The following is a 7,007-nucleotide window of genomic DNA, read 5'->3' on the forward strand; positions in this document are numbered from 1 at the left end:
CTGCCTTGCAGGCTACTTAGATGTAGCCTGCTCATTTAAACATCCTCTCTACTCCTCCTTACCTGCTGTGTGATTTGGACAAATTACTTAACCTCTCTGATCCTTCCTTGAGTTTCCCTTGCTGGACTTCAAGTTCAGGTGGCTGAATTATTCCTACAGCTCACTTCATGGTGCATTAGCACCACTGGTCCATGAAGTCCTCCTCTCTTGTTGTATTAATTTTCCCTCTTTATCCCCAGTCTCCAGCCATGCTCTCCACCCACCCCCACCAGAGGCAACCATTCGAATGTGCTTAATGAGTATCTTCTTGTTCATATGTGTTTGCAAAATATATATTGTTGTTTTGTGTGCAAGTAGTGTTCATTTACGTAAGTGGTTCTGTGTGTTTTAGATCTCATTCTGTTGTTTACTTTGATCGCTACATTCTGTTTTTTAAGATCCATCTGTGTTGCTATCTAGTTACTTGCTTCCAAATGCTGTGTATCCCTTCTCCACCCAGGTGTCTGCAGTTCCCCATCCCCACAAACAGCACTGCAATGACATCACATCCATGTCCCTTTATGGACCAGGGTGAAGGTTTCTCTGGGGCCTACTCCTAAGACAGAATTGACTGGTCATAGAGTATGAGTAGATGTCATTTGAAATCTTCTTTTCTCCATCCATAAAATGGGTGTATTGTCCCTTCCTTGCAGGGCTGACTTGATGGTAGTGGCTTAATGCACGTAATACACTCGGCCCCCGTGTCTGACACAGAAAAGATGCTCAGTGAATGGCAGTTGCAGCTGCTGATCCTTCCAGGTCTCAGGGACACACACACACACACACACACAGACACACACACACACAAAAGCTGGACCCAGGAGAGGTCGCATGGAAACGCACCCAGGGCTCAAAGTCCCTGTTCAAGTGTTGGTCTCCAGAACAAGTGAAAAGTGTTGCAGGGCTGTGCTGATTCCTAGAGGGTAGGGACTGATCTTGAAGGCTAGACCTCCCACACCAGAGCACAGGACTGGTGCAGAGGAGACAGCCATGCCCAGGAAATGCTTCCTGTATCCCAGTGCTCACCTCACTTTCCTCAGAGACGCCCTATACAGGAGGGCCAGACAGCCTCATATGCTGTTCTGCCTCTGCTCTGCAAGCCAATGAGCACTTTAAGGAGATGAGAAACTACACCTGAGTATTGGAGCCCGCCATCCCATTTTACAGATGGAGAGACTGAGGCTCAGGAAGGCTCCATGGTCTCACGGGAGGTTAGGGGCAGAAGAGCCACTAGACTCCACATCTCCACACACCACCACCACCCCCATCCAGTGTTCTTTTAAAAAAGAAAATGTATTCTGTGCTAAATTATGTTCTTTATTATTTGTAGAATTTTAAGTTAAAACAAATGATCTACCAACAGAGCACATTACTGAAAAGTAAAAATCCCACATGTAATCCTGGCATTCCCCCTGAGCCATCTCCACAGTCTTGTTTCCTGCTAACCCCTGGCCATTCACAAATACACTTTATCTACCTGTAGTCAATCTACATGAAATTTTGTGTTTTGCTTTTGTACTTAACAATCTTTTTTTTTAAACATAGACACATGATTTCAGATGGTGGGATCTGTTTTACAGTGGGATGTTTTGGTCTGGCCTTCGAGGTAACCTTGTAGACACCTGCCCCACCCTGTCTCCTGGGCCCCGGTGTAATGTTCCTTCTTGAGGTTCTTTGTAGAATTGGTACTGCTCTTGTGCAGACTCTCAGGGCCTCTGTTCTGTCTTTGTTATTCTCTGTTTAGCATCTCCATGCCCAAAGTCAGGGTAGGGAATCGGGGCAGGAGCACATAGGTACTAAGTAATCACCATGAGTCAAGACTCTCTGTTGGGTATCTTAACCCTTTATCTCGTTGAATCTCGTAAAAACCTGCATTAATAGCCCCTGTTTTACAGATGAACAAACTGAGGCTCAGAGAGGGAGGTGGTAACTCAGCCAAGGTCACACCCTTGCTAAACGGCACAGTCAGGATTCAAACCTATTCCCCAGCAAGGGTCTTTCCCACTATGCCATGGTCCCATCCACAGAGCCCACGGTTACAAAGGGAAATGAGTCTCTCCCCAGCACCCCCTAACACACCACTCCCTACCCAGGGCTGGACCTTGGATCCTCACACTCTTAGGCACCAGGTAATGACCCTGACCCCCTTCTCAGGATGTAGGATTCCACACCAGCCAGACTTTCTCTCAGCCTGATCACATCTCCTGGCACCTGCCCAGCCCAGAGGAAGGCCGAGGTTGGGGGGATTGAAGCCCACCCTGCCCTGCAGGCTGAAGGGGACAGTTTCAGGAGCTGGTCTGGTAGAAGGTGTCTCCAGCCTGGAACACGGGGCTGGACGAGGTGAGCTGCAGCTCAGTGGCATGTGGAAGTTGGCATGACGGGAGTTTTGACTTTTGCCCCTGCAGAGCTAGCCGCAGAGACCTGGGTCGGGGAATGAGGTGACTCTCAGGGTCTCTCAGCCTGCCTTTCCCCCACTCAGAGTGCACTCCCCCAGCCAGGAGTGTTTGGCTTTGTTGGAGGAGAGACCACAGCTCTAACAAAGGCCTGGCTGGGTCTCTGGGGAGACTGCACCTGCCAGGCCCTCATCCCACGCCACATTCCAGAGCCGGCCAGTGAAGTTGGCTCTTGGAGGTGACTGAGTCATTGCTGAGCCGAGATTTAATCACAGGATTGGGCTTTTGGCTGTTTCTTTTCCTGGGGGAGCAGGTGTGAAGTGTTGTCATTAGATGGAGCGGGGCTACAATGGTCTGGGAGGCTGAGCTGGACAGAGAATCAGGCCCCAAGCCTGCTCCAGAGAACTCAGCCTCCAAAGCTGCCCACCCCTCACGCACCAACATGGGAGTGGAATCTGGGTGAAATGGGTGGTGTAAGGGCAGGGAGAGCCCTGCTGTCCGGACTCAGCAGCCTCCAACCCTTCTGGTGTTCGTGGGTCACTCTCGTTCCCCCCTTCCCTCCATCCCCAACCAAAACTAACCCCAAAAGCAAGGGGACCAGAAGGAGGAGAAATGAACAAACACTTGGGGAGTGGCCCCTGGGTGCCAGGCCCTGTGCCAGCACTTCACATCCTTTATCTCACTTAATCTTCTTAACAACCCTCAGACGGGGGTACTGTTATTACTCCCATGTTACAGATGAGGAAACGGGGTCAGAGTTCTTGCTGACGTTTTTTCTACTTCCCTATATGCAAGCTGTTTACCAAGCCCTTCCTTTCTTCCTAAGAAATGTCCCACAAACTAACAACTTTACTTTCTGTTTCTACCACCGGCATGGTGTCCACATCCCCTCCTGCTTGAATCAATACCAACTGATTAACCAATTAACCGATCAATTACGCAGCCTCTCTTAGCCCCTCAGCCTACACTTTCTCCTTCTCCTGGCCCTTCATCCAGCTGCTAGATGATCCTTATACACAGCTGTTACCACCAGTCACCGTTGCCTGCTCTGTTGTCTGGTAACCACTGACTCTAGGCCTGAGCTTCTCAAACCTTCACATGCTCTTGAATCACTTGGGGGTCTTGTTAAAGTACAGATCCTCTGCTGGGTACCTTAATGCAACAGATCACTGAATCTCATAACGGCCTTAAATTAATAGCCTGTTTTACAGAAGAACAGGCGGAGACCCAGAGAGGTTACCCAACGTCTGGAATGGAGCCAGAGATCCTATATTTCTAGTAAGATCCCAGATGATGCAGAGGCTGCTGGTTCGTGGTGGTCCACACTTCTAGACTAAACTCTCCTGCTGAGTTATTTTTTCTTTAATTTTTACTTTTATAATTTTTTTTTTCTTTGCGGTACGCGGGCCTCTCACTGCTGCGGCCCCTTCCGCTGCGGAGCACAGGCTCCGGACGCGCAGGCCCAGCGGCCATGGCTCACGGGCCCAGCCGCTCCGCGGCATGTGGGATCCCCCTGGGCCGGGGCACGAACCCGCGTCCCCTGCATCGGCAGGCGGACTCCCAACCACTGCGCCACCAGGGAAGCCCCTTTTCTTTAATTTTTAAACAGCAAATATATTTACCATGGTTTGAAAATTAGAAACTGTAAAAAGGTGTTCAGTGAAAATTCTCCCTCCCACTCCATTTGCCCAGTTCCCCCCACTTCCCCCCAGTAACTACTTCTACTAGTTTCTTATGTATCTTTCCATAGTTTCTCTGTGCAAATACAAGCAAATATGATCACACGTATCCTGCCCCAAATGGTAACACACACACACACACACACACACACACACACACACACACAGACACGGTTTTGTTAACAGTTTATCAGTTTATCTTGTAGATAACTGGACACAGTCGGCTGACTCATTCATTTTTAGAGTTGCATTATTATTCCATTGTGTGAATATACCATAATTCATTTAACCAGTCATTGTTAGCTGGACAATCTGGGTTGTTTCCGATTTTACCAGCTGGCCTTTTTCAGCCCATCATACCCTGGCCAACCTTGCTGTGACCTCCCTCCCATCCCCCAATTCCCAGCTCCACTATCCTAAGTCCCTGCAAAAGTTTTTGCTCCTCCTACATGCCCCCCCCGCCCTGATCCTCCAGCCCACCCTGATTGCTCCTCCTTTTGTTAGTCTCCCCCTCATCATTGGCCTCTCCACCCTTCATCTCTCCATGTGTCTCTCCCTGTCTCCCCAAATAGACTAAAGCAACTTGAACTCAGAAACCATGTCTTTGATTTCTCTGGATCGTTCACAGCCCAGAGCTGGGCACCCAGCGGTTCTCAAGAATATTAATTATATGGTGGAAGTTGTACATGAATGGAGCCACTGGATGGTGGCTCTGCTGGGGTGGTTCAGGGTGTAAGAGCCCAGGAGCAACCCAAGGTGGGAGGGACCTCGTACCTCAGAGTCTCCTAGAAGGAAGCCCCTATCTCATGCCTGAGTGTCTTGAGCACTCCCCTCCTCTGAATTCCTGTTGTGTGTGTATTAGTGACAGCAGTCACTGTTCTGTACTTGGTCATCATGGTCCGCCACCTTGAATCATGTAAACCCAGCTTCCTGATGAGACCCTAAGATCCTCCATGGTAGAAATAAGACTTCTATAATTCTCTTCTATCCCCAGTTATCACAAACCCTGAGCACGGCACCAGGCAACTGGGACAGCCTCCACAAATACTCCTTGAATGAACAGGAGTGCCACAGGAGTGGGTGGGGTAGGACAAGGTTGACCACAGGCGTGTCACCAACCAAGAACATTTGGGAAACACGAGTGTTTTTGAAGATGCTCTGTCCCCCAATCTGTTCCTCAGTCCCTCCCCTCCTGGTGGGAAAACAATGACCTCACAGCCACAAGACTTGAGGGCCCTTCTCATCCTGTCCCTTGACACCGGGGGGACTTTTCAAAAATGTTACTGTCATGAAAAACGAACAAAAGCAGGGGACTTCCCTAAATTAAGAGATTAAAGGAACATGACGAGCAAATGTAATCTGTGAACCTTGATTGGACTGTGGACTGGAAAAAAATCAAAAATTAAAATGACATCTTGGGGGGATAATTGGGAAATTTTTAATGTGGAGTATATTTCAGATGTTAGTGTATCGATGTTAAATTTATCGAGTGTGATAACCATATTGAGGTCATTTAGGAGAATGTCCTTATTCTTAGGCAGTGGATACTGAAGTAGTGGTGGGTGTGGTGAGATATGCCATGATATCCACACCTTTCAGCTGTCAGTAAAAAGAAAATGAAAAGTGTGTGTGGTGTGTGTGTGTGTGAGTACAGGTGGTCATTTTACTCGTCTTTCAGATGTTTCAGGATGAAAAGTTGAAGGGAAAATATCTGGTACAAAGAGCAGTGTCACCCCAACTGTCTGAGAGAAAGAGGAGGAGAAATGCAGCGGGGGTTCTGATTGGGTAGCCCAGGGGAAACACTCTATCTGTGACTTGATCGCCCCCCACCCAGCCTTCCACCCCTGCTGCCCAGAAAGCATCCAAATCTAACCCCTTGGACTGACTCTCCCCTACTCTCTGCATCTTTCACACAGTCTCCCGGGTCCTCATTTGATGGGACCTCCCCTGGTGGACAGCCACCCCCAGCCTAGCTAGTACAGAACTTGAAGCAACTTAAAGGTTCACAGCTCATCTCCCTGGAGAATGAACTGAACCTCTGTGGGCTTGACCCACCTGGAGTTTTTAGAAATTACATCCACTTAGAGGATGAAAGGGACCCCTTGTACACCGTTGGTGGGAATGTAAACTGGTGCAGCCACTATGGAAAACAGTATGGAGGGTCCTCAAAAAAATAAAAATTGAACTACTATATGATCCAGCAATTCCACTCCTGGGTATATATCCGAAGAAAATGAAAAAACTAATTCAAAAGATACATGCACCCCAATGTTCACAGCAGCATTATTTACAATAGCCAAGATATGGAGGCAAGCTAAGTGTCTATCAACAGATGAATGGATACAGAAGATATTTCATTTATATATATACATATAATGTGTATATACATATACACACACACAATGGAATACCACTCAGCCATAAAAATAATGAAATCCTACCATCTGCAACAACATGGATGGGCCTAGAGGGTATTATTCTTATTAAAATAAGTCAGACAGAGAAAGCAAATACTGACTGCTAACACTTATTTGTGGAATCTAAAAAATAAACCGAATGAATATAACACAACAGAAACAGACTCACAGATATAGAGAACAAACTAGTGGATGTGGGAGAAGGAAGGAAAGAAGGACAAAATAGGGGTAGAGAATTAAGAGGCACAAACTACTATGTATAAAATAAAAAATCTACAAGGACATATTGTGCAGCACAGGGAATATAGCCAAGATTTTATGATAACTTTAAATGGTATATAATCTATAAAAATATTAAATCACTATGTTGTACACCTGAAACTAATATAATGTTGTAATTCAACTATATTTCTAGTTAGATTTGGATGCTTTCTGGGCAGCAGGGGTGAAAGGCTGGGTGGGGGGCGATCAAGTCACAG

Source organism: Tursiops truncatus, chromosome 10 (genome assembly GCF_011762595.2).
Source record: "Tursiops truncatus isolate mTurTru1 chromosome 10, mTurTru1.mat.Y, whole genome shotgun sequence".
In the NCBI taxonomy this organism is placed as follows: Eukaryota; Metazoa; Chordata; class Mammalia; order Artiodactyla; family Delphinidae; genus Tursiops; species Tursiops truncatus.